A 16,362-nucleotide genomic window follows, 5' to 3' on the forward strand; every position below is an offset into this window, starting at 1 on the left:
GGGGCGACACCAAACTGACTGTGCCATTTTGGTGTCACCCTTCCAATGGGTGACACTAAAGCCGCACCCCCCTTGTGACGCCACTGCCCTAGATCAGTCTAGGAGCCAGCCGGGTTTGCAGTTCGGGTGAATATGTCTTTGTTATTTTCGCTCCCTAGACAAAACAAGCACTTAACCCTTGCAATGCAGAGGTAGCCCCATTGCAAAGGTATAGATTTTATTTGAGTTCTTCTTTAAAAGAAATTTGCACCACAGATGAACTTTAACTCACTTATACAGTGTCACTGTTTTTTAGCATGCGTTACATGTGCATTGATTTATACATTTATATTACAAATATTTTATCTTGCTTATACGTAGGGGCTGATTATGTAATTCCTATGCTCCTCAACACCATCTAATAGGAAGAACTGTGGTAATCGGCAGGTGGGTAAACTTGGGAATTTAGGTACATATACAGTACCTCTCTCTGCCACAGTTAGTGAGATATAAAAAAGCTGCGGCATATTTGAACCCACTAGTATGTACCAAAGCTGAAATCTCAGCTGTGGGTGGACTGACATAAGGTAACACAAAAGTAAGCTGGCCCTTCATACCATTCATTTCAGATGTCACAATCAGAAATGAGAGGAAATAGGTTTCACCAGGACAGGAAGAACTACTTAGAGGTTTTAACCTTTCCCTACTGTACCAAATCGCAGGTCTCTTTCTCCACTGAGACTATTTTCCATCACTTCCTGTTGTTCTTCTCCCCCTGTCACCATTACAGAAGAGGAGAAATACCACAATTGGGGGTCACAAATGGCATTAAAATGCTGACAGATGATTTAGCCCTTTCCCTACTTTCTCCAAAGCTAAAGATGTTTTAGCTGGAGTTAGGCTGCAAGCGTTTTGCCTATGCCATAAAATGTTTCACAAGCTGGCATGTTCTAAGGAATCATATCTCAGGTAATTGCTTATATTGTTCCCCTTTAGCCCCTCTAAGACCCACAGAAACCACAACAGCTAAGGCAGCACATTTGTGGTTTGTGAAGTCAGTGGAATCTGCAAGGTGGAAATTCTAGACGCTGAAACTGCCTTTTTACAAATTCTTTAGGAAACGAGAACTTGGAAGCCAAGATGAAATGATGTAACTATTATTTTGGGTCATAGGGAGTTGGTAACACTGCCAGCTTTTTGATGGAAGTTTTCACATATGCTGTACTATAGGAAATTACCTCCTCGTGGTGGATATCATGCAGGATTTCTGACAGTTGAGATTGTTTTTAGTAGTGTGTAATGTAGTTTAGTTTAAATCTGACTTCTTCCCTGTCTGATAGTGCTGTTCTGAGTGGTAGAGCAGTGTAAATCTCAGAAATGGATGGACAGAAATAAAAATCCTGCAGATAAAACAGATCCCTTATACATATTTCATATGTGCTTTTAATTGTCTGCATAAAGTTCAGCTTTAAGAGCGCTTGTAACAGTGCATTTTGCATAGGAGCTCTTTATTTATTGAATTAATTTAATGTATATAGCATCTTTGTAGTGCTTTACAGAGACCACCAATCATTTCACAGCAGCTCTGGCCCTGAAGGTGTTTACAGCATGTTTTGCCTACCAGAGCTAAGAGCAAAGATTATGAGCTGGCCTCAATTTCACAAACTTCTTACTACTGACCCCCATCATTCAAACAACACAGGAATCACATATTCAAATGAAAACTACTGTTTAAAGGAGAATATGTACTCCCTATTAAGTGCAGTCATCCTTCCTGCCTCCCGGCTTCTCGGTCAGGAGTGCGGAGGGACTCTCTATTTGACTGAATCTTCTAATTTGGACACTCACAGCTGACTGAATCTTCTAATTTGGACACTCACAGCTATAAAAACCTAACAAAGGATCAAATTCTTCTCTGCTCTTTTCCTAAAAAAGAAATGGCTTCAGTTCTATTTTACCCTCAGTGTATCGATACACACCCATAGTTGACAGAATGTTTAAACAGTTTGTGGGGTTATTTTAAAGTTATATAAGCCTGTGATGTATGATTCTAACATTATAGAGCATTATAATAGTATTTTTCCATTGTAAATAATCCCACTTGTTAGATATCACAATAAAAATGTCAGATTATCTCAGTAGTTATCAGTAAAAAAAAAAAAACATGTTTGTGTGCACAAAAATTAGGTGTTTTTGCAAGTTAGGAAAGTTGACCGTAGATGTGCAAGTGAACTCTTAGCACACATCTAAAATCTCAGTTTCCTAAATTACTGTCAAGAATTTTTATTAGCATTCTTACTTCTGTGACCGTCCACATTTATATTTGGGCAGTCAGTGAGGATTGAGTTATACAGGATGGGGATTCTACTTTGGACAGGAAGTGATATAACTCCACACTTCCCCTAAGATGTGTGTTTAAGAGAGAAGGAAGTGACATCACAGTGACATTACTTGCTCCTGCATGAAGTAGGGCAAGTCCAAAGTAGATATGGAGGCACTCACGGGTCTTGCAGTGGAAAAAATATAAAGCATCAGTGTTTTATTGTTGACATTTTCATGGAGCTCAGTCCATCATTCTCAAGGAAGTAGGGCAGATGTTGCTAAACTTTGGCCCTCCAGTTGTTGTGGAACTACAAACCCCATGAGGCATTGCAAAAACTCTGACAGCAACAGGTATGACTTCCAGAGACAGAGTCGTAATGGAATTTGTAGTTTCACCATGGCTGGGGGCTGAAGTTTGGCTACCCCTGAAGTAGGGTAAGGAGGATAGGACTGGCAGGTGAGCTCTGCTAGCCAGCTTTACAAATGTAAAAACTAAAGACATAGACAAATATATTGATCACACAGAAGACTTATTGCTGCCCATAGAAGTGAAAGAGAGGTTGTTCATGTCAGGACAGTCCAACTGCCATTACTGCAAGCTGTCTATGATCCAAAATATGTATGTTCGGTAAGGTGGAGAACAGAGGGGAGATGACAAGGAGGCTGATATTTGCTTATTGAGGGCGAGTGTAGTGGTTCAGGATGGATTTCTAACCAATTGCTCTTTTCCTCAGATGGTAGCAGGCTAGGCTAACCGGTAATAGACCCTGATCCATATGTTTTCAGGGACTTAATTCTTTTGTTTTGGAATCATTAGTATCACTTGTGTCTGTTTAATCTAGCTGAGTTGACATCTGGCATTGTATACTGTATGTGTACCGTATATACCTAATTATCACTTTTAGGATAGAAGAGTTTTTTTTGTAGTGAACAAACTCTTTACTCTTGGGTTAGTGCCATTCAAATTGTATTACCTAATAGTGTACAGTCTACTATCACAGCCACTCCTGGTGTCATTATCATACCAATAAAAGGCTTGGCCACTGGACATGACCTGAAACGTTCGCATATAACCATCTGTGATATATTTCTTTTACCAGGTATATCTAACTTGTATCGTCCAGATTTGCCTCATCTAAATGTCTGCTTTCTTTTTCAATCTGTCGCATAAGTTATTGCTACAGAGTTCTCTTCCAGTAGCCTAAAACTTTGCGAAACGTAAATTCATAAGATATATCACTGTCTTTGTCATGACATTTAAGAAGGGGGAATAGAAATGAAGCAAAAACAGAATCTGGAAATCATGTCATCATGTAAAGTAGAATCACATCTGTGCAGAGAAAGACGTATTTGTAACCTCTGCAAAACTTGCAGTAATAGGATTTGAGTGGCTCTGGGCAGTGCACTCGATCTCAAGTTTCTGCACGTTAGAGGAAAGATCTGGGTTTGGAGAAGTCATGAGCAGAGCTCTTGTGTCTAATCAAGTGTCTTGAGTGGGGGGAACAGAGGGCAGTGCAGAGAAATTCACGTTATTACAGTGTGGACGAAGATTGCAACAAACAATGCGTTGCTGTACCAACCAATGACACACACGTGAATACTGTACTACCAATCCATAAAGATCATTTGTATTGACCAGATGTTCCTTGAGTATGCTTTTGATAATGTCTAGCCATCTGTTTCTGAAAGAAAAACACCAGAAATGTTTTAATTTTCCTTTCCTTCTCTTAACCCTTCCCTGACTAGGTGATGTGTATTTAGCAGGCATGGAATACATAAAATGATTCATTTGTAAAGAATGAGTTGTTATTTAATAAATTACATTATGGGTCTATTTATAAATCTTCAGCCCAGTCATACCATGGGTGAATTCCATTTCCACGGCATTCCTGCCACTAGATGGAGGCAAGGAGCTTGTATGCTCCTCGCCTCCATCTATTGGCAGCAATACAATGCGAACGGCATTCACCCAGCTCATGATCGAGCAGACGATTGATAAATAGCCCCCTTTGTCTTATTTATTGCTATAGAACGCCTAAAAGGGCTGCTAAACTAAAGTTATAATTAATGAGGATCTTGCAGTGAAATGCAAGTACCAGATGTACTGCCCAGGCCCCTTCCTCCAAAGAAAAAGCCGCATTTGCACATGCTTATGGTTTAAATTCAGTTTGTGCACCAGTTTGTATTCAAAGTGTAACTCCAGACAAAGCTCAAGACAAGAGCTGTCACTAAGGGCACGGGGCTCATTTAAAAAGCAGACCACACTGCTGCACAGAGGTGTGCCTTACGAACCCATTCAGTGCTCCTTTGGCCTCAGTGCCAATGGGGAACAACAGAATTGATAACAGTTCTGTAAAAAAAAAAAGTTAAACCCGGAAGAGAGCCAGATCATGTGACCTGTCAAAGTTACAAGTCCAGTCACAGAGCTCTCTTCACCAGGAAGTGGGTGGAATACATTAGGCAGCAAGTGAACATTTTGTCTCCAAAGTTGACTTGTTAGAAGCAGAAAAAAATTGGCAAGCTTTAGGATTTGCGCGACTTTGACAAGGGCCAAATTGTGATGGTTGGACAACTAGGTCAGAGCAACTCCAAAACTGTAGCTCTTGTGGGATGTTCCTGATCTGCAGTGGTCAGGACCTACCAAACATGGTCCAAGTAACGCAAACTGGTGAACTGGCGACAGTTTCATAGGTGACCAAGTCTCACTGGTTCACGTAGGGAGCAAAGGAGGCTCCCACCTCGCAACTTACAGGACTTAAAGGATCTGTTACTAATGGCTTGATACCAGGGCTTACCTTTTAGAGGTCTTGTGGAGTCCATTCCTCGGCAGGTCATGCCCATCAGCATATACCTTTTCTTTGCTCCCAGGAGCCCAAGGAAATACTTTAAACTTTTGGGTACAGAGCAGCATGTGACTTGCTCCATGTAACAATGATGGTCCAGGGTTTGTTACCCTTATCCTTTGTAAAGTTTGACCCAAAAGACTTGTAGCTTACATGGTGCTCTGCTTCCACTCCTAGTGACTGACCAGAATGGCATTGAGTGAGAATAGGATAAATACTGTATATGCTGATGGAGAGGTCTTCAATAAAGTGAACCAGTAGTTTGTTTTGCTTGGGTAAAGTAGAGATTGACTTTAAAGTAGTTCAGTCTTGGGAGCACAAATATACATTTGAGGAAAGTCTAGTTGTTGTTATCTTTTCCTTAAAGTAAAGCACACTTTAAGGTGTGCTTTATGGTGCACATTTTTTTTTAAATCACACTGTTAGAATATATAGTTTTTCCTAGGTCAAGGTATCTTATGTGAATTTGAAGTTATGATAAATGGCCATTCTTTACAATGTGCTATTGTGCAATGTGTATTTAATCAAAATGATCGTCTTTCCTATTTGTGTCTGGATGGACGGGAAAGATCTGAGCTTTGCCAAACTGTCTCAGACATCTCCCCCTTGCACTGAGCTCACACGCTACTAAGCAACAATACAAATGTAAGTGTAGAAGAAGGCAAATAAACAAGCATTTTTCTTTTTAAAGCAAAGACTTGAAGCTAACTTTTTCCAGATAAATGTGTCAAATTAATTTCAGTGAACTGATCCAAATTTAGGAAAAACAATGATATAAGCAACTGTTTTAATTATTGTTTTAGAGTGACCAATTTAGATTTGTATGTATTTCCTCATAATACATTACTTTCCATGTGATCAGACTTTTATTTGCATGCATTCATTCTACACCCTTGAGAATTGTGTAATGACTTCACTGGTATCCCTACTTGATTGATGCAATCCACATGATGTATTATGCGGTGTAGAAGCTGTGTAGAATTGCTTATAAATTCTGAGAGAGTTCAAATTTGGCACCTTAGAATTGCCTGCTGTAATTCTGTGACTTTGTGCCAGCCTAGTGCCAGAGTTATGTGTTTACGATAACACCAGGATATTACTCTCTGGACAGGAATCTTTGGGAATGGACATTTCCTAATTCAGATGATTAGGCATAGGGTGGGCATTTTAAATACTATCCGCTCATCTACGTTTGGGCAGATGAGCCCAACGCTATTGCCAAAACATGTTTATTAAAAAAAAAATCTGAATCATTTAGCTGGAAACATGCCAATTTGCCAACGTTCATTTAAGTTTTTTAGTTTATATACAAAATCTGCTAAATAAAGAGCAATGCCAACTTTTTAAAGTTCATTTTCCGGTCCAAGCTACAAAAATAGTGTCAGTTTGACTCCATGGCATTAGATGACCATTGTACAATACCAAGGATTTTAGTTAGTGAGGCCACTCCTCATAGTGATGGGCCTAAAGTAAAGCAGAGTATGTTGAAGGGGAACCATCAACAACCAACAGTGAGGCGCTGGTCTGCATATAACAGTAATCTATGGGTGTCTTGCTGCAGTCCTTACCGGTATAGGATGTTCCTTGAAATCCTGGTGGGTGCTCGTAGTGACCACGGATGGCGCCGTGAAGATATACAAGTTTGCAACTGCAGGTGATGAGTTCATATCCCGCTAAGACGCTGACTACATGGATATTTTTGTTTTTCTTAAACAGGGTTATTCACAAAAGGGGGAAGAGTTTGGAGAAGGTAGGAAAAGGGAACAATCTCGGCCAAAATAGCGGATTTGGAAAAATCCTCTAATTCAGCTCACTTTCCAGTTCAGCAATGTTATCCTAGATGGTTCACTTCTCCTGCCTTCTCCAAACTCTTCACCCTTTTGTGAATAACCCTGATAGTTTGATGTGATTTCTCTGCACAATTCTGTTTTCTTCTACAGCCCAAAAACACATTGGTTGATAAAGGGACATCAGACTGTGATCAGCTTCAGCGCCAAGTACAGATCTGAATAGTTCTATGTCATTTGTAAATATTGCCATAATATGTAGGCATTATATAAGTAAAATAAATTAATAATCACATTGGATACATCTGTGTCTCTAAATCTTCAAAGCATGGCCAACTGGCTAGACTTCCAGGCAGGTCAACGCGTTGTGTTGTTGATGGACTCCCTGCAAATATTAAAAGAGATATTGTCAGCAAGACTCCTAAAAAGCAAGAAAACACAGTACATTTCCAAACTTTATTTCATCTTTGTTATCCAGACACTGAGTGTGACCTTCATTGTGAATGTGAAATATTCCATAGTGTCTGATGTGCAAATGAATTGGACGATCTACCCTGAAAGAAAGATCAACATATGGACTGTGTCCAAGCAGCTTAAGGTTTAGAAGATAACAAAACATATTACCTAATATGCTTTGGTTTGCTTTGCCAGGAAATACTTAAAAAACAGCAAGTGGTAAAATGTTATGTTTATTAAGTTAAAAGTCCACAACTAGCTGGTTTGTGCAAGAACAAGCTTTAGCTCATCCCTTGTGTTGCCTGCAGTGTTAGTGCAAAACCTTATGATATTATCATCACATGGCTTGGAAATCAAGCCATGGCTATCCGTGTATCCATGTATCACATTTATTCAAGGAATGTTATGTAAGAAGTCTGTCTTCTCTTTAGCAGCGCAACTAATTTGAACATTAGCCAGGTAGTGGAGGATGTGGAGCAATAAATTGTGGGCTTAGCATTAGTTGCAAAGGTCTAGGCAATTTCTGAGACTTATCACCCAAGATGTCATGAAATTAATGGTGTTGGTGTATTTTCGTAGTGAAATTATCTTACTGTGAACACATAGTAAGGACCTTCAAGACAGGAACTCTGATCTACAGCAGGGAATACATCATGCGCTACTGCGCAGGGACCCAGAGTAGAAGAAAGCCAACCAAATTGTGCTTTAAGGGGGCAAAAAAACAGCTGGAAAGCATAGGGGCAAAGAAGCATGGTATATTTAGGTAAACATTTTTTTTGATATCACTGAAATGTAAGGGAAAATCTAAATATAGCCCTGGAACACAGTTTAGTATGTTCTACAGTCCTGGTTCCCATGCTAAGGCCCAAGGGCTATGTGCTGACCTTTGGTAAGGGCTATGTGCTGACCTTTGGTAAGGGCTATGTGCTGACCTTTGGTAGGTTTTATGGAAGCCCCATCAGCCAATAGTCAGTTTATCCCTGCCTATGTGTTGACTCAGGGCAGTGAAGGGAAAATATGAATTATACTGGCTTATACTAATGAAATGGTTGTTTGTTTTTTTTCTTTCTTTTACACATGCTTTCCCCCATTCCCTTTTTTCTTTTGATGCATGTTTTGCTTTTGTATCATTATGGATCTTTAAAATCTTTATATCAAATGTGGCACCAATAATTTGCAAGGTGCTGCAGGGAACACAAATGTGAGAGCATTGATTTAGAAAGGGGGATGTAATGGCAGTGATCTCTGGCAGTCTCGGGTAACATGTGCACTACCATCTCTAGAGTATCTGAGAGTTTTCTGTAGCATTGTGTACACTGCATAGATTGTTCAGCCCATTGGTGATATCAGGGGCCGCTGTTGAGGTCCAACATCAAGTTGACCACTGTTCTGCAGAAATCAAATGGGGACATGTTTACGAAAGGAACAGAAATAACGCAGTTAAAGCGGAACATGTAGTCTTTTAATACAGAAAAGAACTGCCTGGAAAATACATGACAGTGATTTCCACTTATTTAAGTATATAAAGTGTGTTCCGTAGTAGGAGAGTTATTCCAAAGGGGGATCAGTGGTTGAAAGGCCTATGCTTTGACCCATTGAGTTTGTGGTCATGAGGTCATTGATCACTTCCATGGGAGCTGTCTGTGGAAGGGGCTTTCAAGCAGATGCAAGAGTGATTGCATGCGTTGGAGTGAATTTCAACACAAGAAATAAGGCTCAATTCCCTGTCTCTAAATGAGCAGGTCAGCACACATCATTCTTGTGTGTCCAGACTTTTAGTTTCCCATAACTCTCACAAAAAGGAGTAGAAAACTTTTCTTTGGATATTAACTACAGTGTTTCACAATATATAAAATATAACTGTGTACATTCATATGCAGTACATCAGTTAGGCTCCATTCACACATGAGTGGTTTTCTGTGCGTATTCGGCCGCATAAATACGCGCTAAACATAAAAAAAATGCATTGCAATGTACATTGTTCAGACTAGTGCAGCAGCCCCACAGTACGAAACCGTGCGTCCTGCAAAATAGTCCAACCAAGATTTTATGGGCGGACTCCCCACGTTCTGGCTATAGTAATGGCTGCAGACATGTGGAATCTGAGTGTATGTTACCGTTTGCACGGTTTTGTTCCGCACTGCTTTCCATGTGGAAAACGCTTCAGCTGTGTGTGAATGGAACCTTAGGTTTTAATTAATGTACAAATAATTATATAATGAGCCACATATGAAAACACGAGTAAAAGAGGCCACAGCTTTACCCCATCATCCTCTTTTTCTAATGCAGGTTATAAAGCTAGAGCTAAACTCCAGTCTGTGCTCCCTCCCCTCTTATATGTAGAATGTAATGCTCATTTGATCTAGGGGAATATAATGGAGAGTAATACCTTTTTCCACATATCTGGTCCCACCCTAGATTGTGGGGGTGCTTTCAACTTTATTATGTACAGTGCTGGACTAGCAGTGGCTTCTGGTCCTCTATTGTATGCAATTACATCTGCAAGAGGGGTGGCAACATGACCGGAGAAGAGGAGCAGCTGCGGGGGACCAATCGCCTACAGAAACTGGCAGGGAGAAAGCCTGTAGGACCATGGAATAAGGTGAGCATTCCTCGCTATATATAGCGAAATATAAGCAGGGCAGGTTGCAGCTAGATGGAACTTTGTTTTAGCTAGTCCTGAGCTGGGTGAAGACACTTGCCTTGCCCCCAATTTTATAATGTGTTAATCATGTTTTCTAAAGACTAAAACACACAGTAATTGTTTTACTAAGTTGTATATTTTCATAGAGAACACAGCTGAATATTGTTTTACAGACTTTTGTACAAAGAAAATCAGGTACTAGCTGAAGAGTAGCAGCAGATAACATCAATCTGAGCACTAAGTTTCTGTAGATAAGTTTTATTTGAGACTAACACAGAAAGTGTGAAATAGCTGTAGAGTTGAAGTACGTGTATGCGTATATGGAAACTACTCATGCAGATGCATTAATCATATACATGACCATTTTTGTATTGCCCCAAGTTACCTAGATTTTCTCTATTTTAAGGAGCCAGAAACAAGTGGTCTTGTGTAAGAATGTTTTGCTGATAGCATTTCATTTGATTTTCATGTGTCCACTACATACAATGGAGATACTGTTTGATATCAGCAACCTAAACTCTTGATGTTGCTTCGGATGTCTTTATACATGATGCCCAGTGAGTCTGGAATTGCATGTTGTCCGTTGGCTTCACTTTTTACTATCCATCCATGACATCATTTTTCTTTATGAAACCTGCTTTATGTAAAGTTAGGTTTTTCTGACACAGATTAAGATATTTAACTTGTCAAACATTGTTATGTTTCAAGAATCTGCAACATTTTTTAATGAATTATCTTTATAGTACATATTGGTACAATGTGCCAGTTTACAAAACTACATTGACAGCTTCCAGAAGTCTGACACTACCCAGAGAGTTTTATGAATGCTGATTAAAATGAACTGACATGGCAACAAACTGGTTTTGGCAAAAGGGCAGAAAAGCAAACCAAGAGACTTCCTGTACAGGGAGGAACATCCAGCATGTGCCAAAGAATGATTAATAAAGTACATGATGTCGCGTCCAGCTTGTTTACAGACCTTATAAGGGACGTCCTCATCTTTTGGGGAAAAGCAGTGTGTTGTAAAAGAAGTTGTTTTTCACAGAGTGCAACTAGTGGAGCACTGAACTTGTGTTGTCGATGTGGAAGTAATATTTCTAAATGAGAATTGCTGCTTTTTAATGTGAACCTATCGTTAAAATGGTTAGTTTATATGATTCAAGAGGACCATGTCAGCCTAGCTAAATCATATTAATGTTTTTAGTTAAATAAAACAATTTTTCTTGCTTTAAATAAAAATCATTACCAGTAGCCCAGCCTAGGCTAGGATCATATGTCTCTGGCTGCCAGGAGCATTAAGGGTTTTCATTTCATTAGAGACTGCTGGAAGTCTGTTGCTGTCTACAGTAAGGTAACCGGATCAACAAAGCACAATTATTGCTTCCCCAATATAGTTACATAGCTACAGATTATACACAGAAATGTTTTTAAACATTAACACACAGTCTATATAATAAATCTCAAACCATTCATCCTGACTTTTGTACACCATAAGAACTGACGTGCAGTAGTTGATATAGTTGAACACATGCCTCAGGAAGTGCCCTTTCCTGCTTGCAGAAATATTCTAATTTGTTAGAAAAGTTATTTCACTGATAAGTGAATATTCTATTTTGTGGAGGATCTCGGTGTGGTGCATGATCCTAACAAGAAGGGCAGATCTCACTGCTTAGTGTATCTAAAGACAAAACATCTTTTTAGTTTTGGATGGAGTGGGAAAGTATTAGAACCTCTAACTATTTTAATGCCTATGTGCCCAGTGGGACAGAGGCATTAAAATAGTTAGTGTCCCAGAGACCACTGTCAAAAAGTGAAGAAAAATACAAAACTGTGAGTTATCACCAGAAAAGGAGTAGGGGGTATTTTCCAATGGGAACACCTGTTTTGGTGACAACTTTCTAATTGTAGATTTCCTCATATTTCCTGTTATGTGTGTTAAGGATGAAAAGATTTCCTTACAATAGAACACAGGTGACAAAAACCCGATAAGGGTTTGAATCTATTCCTACTGTGTCCAAAAGAAAAAATGTTGGATTTAAATATAAACTTGTGAACAACTCAGTGACTAAATCGCATTCTTTACTTGCAGTACTGGGTTCATGCTTTAAATTCCTAGAAGGAAGACTTAAAATATGGGCCCTGGGATAAGCAAATATTGTCTAAATGCAAGAGGCCTGTGCATTCTTACATCTTGGTGAGCTTTCTGTATTTCTTTCAGGTTTATGCAGTAATACAGAAACTGCCTTTGTGCAAACCTTCCTGTTATGAAGACCAGTCACTGCTGCTCTCTCTCCTTGTGCAGGGTGACTGGTCTTGTATCTACCTCCTCCTGTAGTTTTCTGCAGGCAGCCTGTAGTGGGTAGAGCCTGCTGGGTACCTTCAACAGCTCTGCTCTCCGCACGGGCTATGCACAGTGATGATGTCCTTGCTACTTTTAGGTAGCAGGGACAGGTAATATCTGCGTTCAAAAGGGCATCTGGTGCACACAAAGTGAACTTTATATCCTTTGTACCTATGAAGGAATATATTTATATGAAAGTTTTCGTGCCTGAATTTCAGCTTTAATTTGGAGCTTACACCAAAAATCAGCCCTAATCTTTGTGTGTATGTCTGTATCACTGTGAAGGGGACATTACATAGGTAAGGCCTTTTGGAGTAGCACTGATGTAAATAGTCTTTGTCCATTGCATAGCACTGTATACCTTGTTGCTTTTCAGTATACAAACAGGGCTAAAAGGTTCTTGGAAAAGTACTTAAAAAAACAATAACATCGGTATTGAGCTATTATATAAAACCTACGTACAGTGCTGTGTTGCTTTCTGTTCTGTTACAGCATTGTCTTTAGCTTTATTTGTTCTATAGCCTGGATTGTACAATGGATGACAGCAATACTGTAATAAGACCTTTCTGCAAAGACTCCCATCCAGTTGTACATTCTGCTTTCTTGGCACAGATGTTTGTGGGGCCTCGACAGGGGAATGAAACGTGCTCAAGTTCCTGTATTTAGCTGGTAATAGTGTCCTACTATGTAGTTTATCTTTGAGCATTGCTCCGGCGGTCATTCCTCCACTGACGGGCCTAATGGAGAAGGAGTTGGTTTGTTATTAGTTATCCAAATGTCTTCCAGCACTTGGAGAGGCTCTCATAAACACCAGCAGACTGGGCCTCTTATCATAGCCCTGTCATTATAGGCAAAGGGTTTAAAAAGTGATCTTGATGTCACAGGAAAAAAAAGCTAGAGTGTTTCTATAAAGAATTAAGGGAGAACATACACTCTCTTACACTTCACTGTTCAAGTTAAGACATTTACAACTGCATATGTTTTCCTTGGAAAGCTGAAGTACATACAGTGCTTAATGCAGAGCACATGTGTCTACCTAATACTCTATACTCCCAGAGAAAGTGTGGTTTGGGGTTTGAGCTTCTCTTGTTTGCTATGACCACTACCTATTCAGTTGTCTTTTCAAGACACTCTCTTTTTCATGTTATAATATTGATTATTTAAAATGTATAACTTTATTTACATGTCTACTAAGACATATGGCTATAATGATAGAACCAACCATATAGCTCCACATTGTTTTCATAAGAAATTGCAGAAATATTGATAAGTGTAATAAAATATTACAGAATTTAACTGCATGCTCCAAAAGAATAGACTGTTTTTAAAATTACCATGGAGAAACAATGTTACAATCTTTTGTTTTGAGACTTAAAGGAGAACTATGGGGTCAGTGATTTTCCCCATAGTTCTCCTTAGGGTAACGGGAGGACCCGTCACCCTAAGCTCAGTATACCGCGAGCTACAGCTCGCGGTATACTGAGATGCCGCAGCCGGAGCGGATCCCGACTTAGATGACGGGATCCGCCCAGCTGCGTGAGTGACAGCTGGCTCTCCCTATCTAGAGGCAGCGCCAGCTGTACACGCCCTCTCCCCCGTCCGTTCCCCCAGTCAGCACTGGCAGATCGGAGAGGGGAATCCAGCCCCTCCCCCTGTCATGGCAGAGAGCCGTGACAGGATCGAGAGGCGAGCAAACCCGGTATGTGTTCGCTTACCTCCCGATCTACTGAGCCGACCTGTGACAGTCTCATTGTCACAGGTCGGCTAGAACTATGAGGTGAGTGAAAAGCACTCACCTCATAGTTCTCCTTTAAAGGGAACTAATGAGAGTTGAGTTAGAGCCCTTTCACACAGGCTTTCTGATCAGGTCTGCCTGTCAGTTTTTCAGGCGAACTTGACCAGAAGCCCAATGTTAGTCTATGGGCAGCTGGGTCTAAAGGAGCGGGCATCCATTTACATCCAGTTACGCCCGGCTCCAACCGAGTCCGGAAAAACAAACAGATCAGAGTTCTGTTTCTCTGGACCTAATAGTGCCAGATCAGGGGTAATCTTGTGTCTGTTTACATCCCTTTGCCCATAGACCAACATGGGTCTGATAATGTTAGTCTTTTCCTCCATTGCAAGTTGGAGGAAAAAACTGGATGTCACAAACATTTCATCCAGTCCCATCAGCAGGGGATCAATGCACAGATCCCCTCCTGAAAAGGGCCTTAGAGAATCTGCCATTGCAGACTTGTTTTTAAAGTGTATGTAAAGCCAAAACATTTTTTTCTTTGTTTAGGATAGTGTGGGGAAAGGGAGATCTACAATTACTATTGGTCCTGATGGCCATTGTCTCTGATACAGAAAGTGATGACAAATCCAAAATGTTGTCACAAGAACAGGTGGTAATGTAAAAGCTTCTAATGGGTAAACATGTTCTGGTGACAACTATCTATGGAGTGATAGCCCATGGCATTGGAGAGATCTATTTTCCAGAACTAAATACGAAGTATTGGCTTTACATACACTTTTAAAGGTGCAGGCTCTGAGACTGGTATGCAGATTCTGGCTTCACAATCTAGTGAGTCACTGACCTGGTACAGGGAAGCTCTCATATATGCATCCTCCTGGGTCTGTTCAGTAATCCCAAAACTCTATTGGTGTAAATTGGAAATTAGCCATATAAATTAATACAAAATAAATGAATACAAATAAACTGTAAATAAAACAAATTTTAAGGCTTTTTACAAAAAAATACCTAAAGGAGTCTTGAATGTGCATTAAAAAAATGTGCCTGTCCATTCCTAATGTGGACATTGCTTTATTTTCCTGTTTTCTCACTGCAGTCTTCACTTCAACTTAAAATGTTCCCTCAAAACTGCTGTGCCCATCCTGCATTGTGTGCCATGACCTCCACTTAAATTGGCATCACATTATCGATTCAGGGCCAATTTGATTTTGTCTGAGTAAAGCTCACTCCCCCAATCACTGATATTTACCTCTCCAGCAATCCCCTGCCACAACTGCTGCCAAAATGCCCAGTATTGGCTGATGTTGGAGCCAAGGGCCGTGGAGACCCCTCCATCATCCGACGGTGCTCAGGCCAAACAACTGACTGCTTGGCCTGAGTACTACATCATAGGAGGAAGTGACTCCTCCATATATGGAAGCAATAGGTATTTAATTCCAGATATGATAGAGGAAGAAGTAGTGGAGGAGTGCTGCAGTAACAGTGGGTCGGGTGGGAGGGAAGAGAAAGGAGGCATAGTAGTTAAAGCCCCTTATTTATGCCTCCTCACCCATCTCAAAACACCTAAAAAATGGGGGAAGTTAGTTAAGACACTTACCTTATCCCCCTTGGCCTTTCGCTGTGCCTAGGCGAGGGTGACATCACCATTCTACTGGCGAGATCCCAGTAAATGCCAAGTAGCGCAAATGGATCCTGCAGAGAGAAAAACTCAAATCAAATTCAGATACAAATTAAATATCAAAGTACACAAAGGGGGGCTGTAGGGAGCACAAATGTGGAAGCAGAAATTGGTAAATGGACTGTAATAACATTGATCTCTATCAGTCTGATGTATTGTGTCTCCAATCTATGACTGCTTAGGTATTTTCCCAGTTCTAAAAACTTCTATAGCATGTTCCCAATCTCTGATTATATCCTTTAGAATGTCTGCAGTGTCCGACCATCTCTTGCAGCATGTCTACTGCCTCTGACAGCTTTCTGTAGTATTATTTTCACTTAATATTAAGTGTGGCCCTTTGGTGTTGTCAGGGTCCAAAATTGATGACCCCTAGATCAAAAAAGTTGACTGCTAAAGTTCTATTGCTTTCAGATATAACTACCAATCATATAATGATAGTAGGTACTGTTTAAAGCATCTTGTCTGTGACAGTAAGTCCTTTGATATTAATGAGCATGCATGTTCTCTAACTGAAAAGAAAGGAGGCCAGGTGTGAGTTTTACTTGTGGGTAGAGAAAACATAGCAGATCTTTGATAAATC

At 40.1% G+C, this 16,362-nt stretch overlaps 1 protein-coding gene across 1 annotated transcript in view; it reads left to right on the forward strand.

Annotated features, from left to right (window-relative positions):
- Positions 1-16,362, forward strand: part of TGFBR3 (transforming growth factor beta receptor 3) — a 186,226-nt gene that overhangs the window by 169,498 nt on the left and 366 nt on the right. The window lies entirely within an intron of this gene.

The sequence above is a fragment of the Nanorana parkeri genome, unplaced genomic scaffold (genome assembly GCF_000935625.1).
Source record: "Nanorana parkeri isolate BGI_ZX_2015 unplaced genomic scaffold, ASM93562v1 scaffold811, whole genome shotgun sequence".
Classification (NCBI taxonomy): domain Eukaryota; kingdom Metazoa; phylum Chordata; class Amphibia; order Anura; family Dicroglossidae; genus Nanorana; species Nanorana parkeri.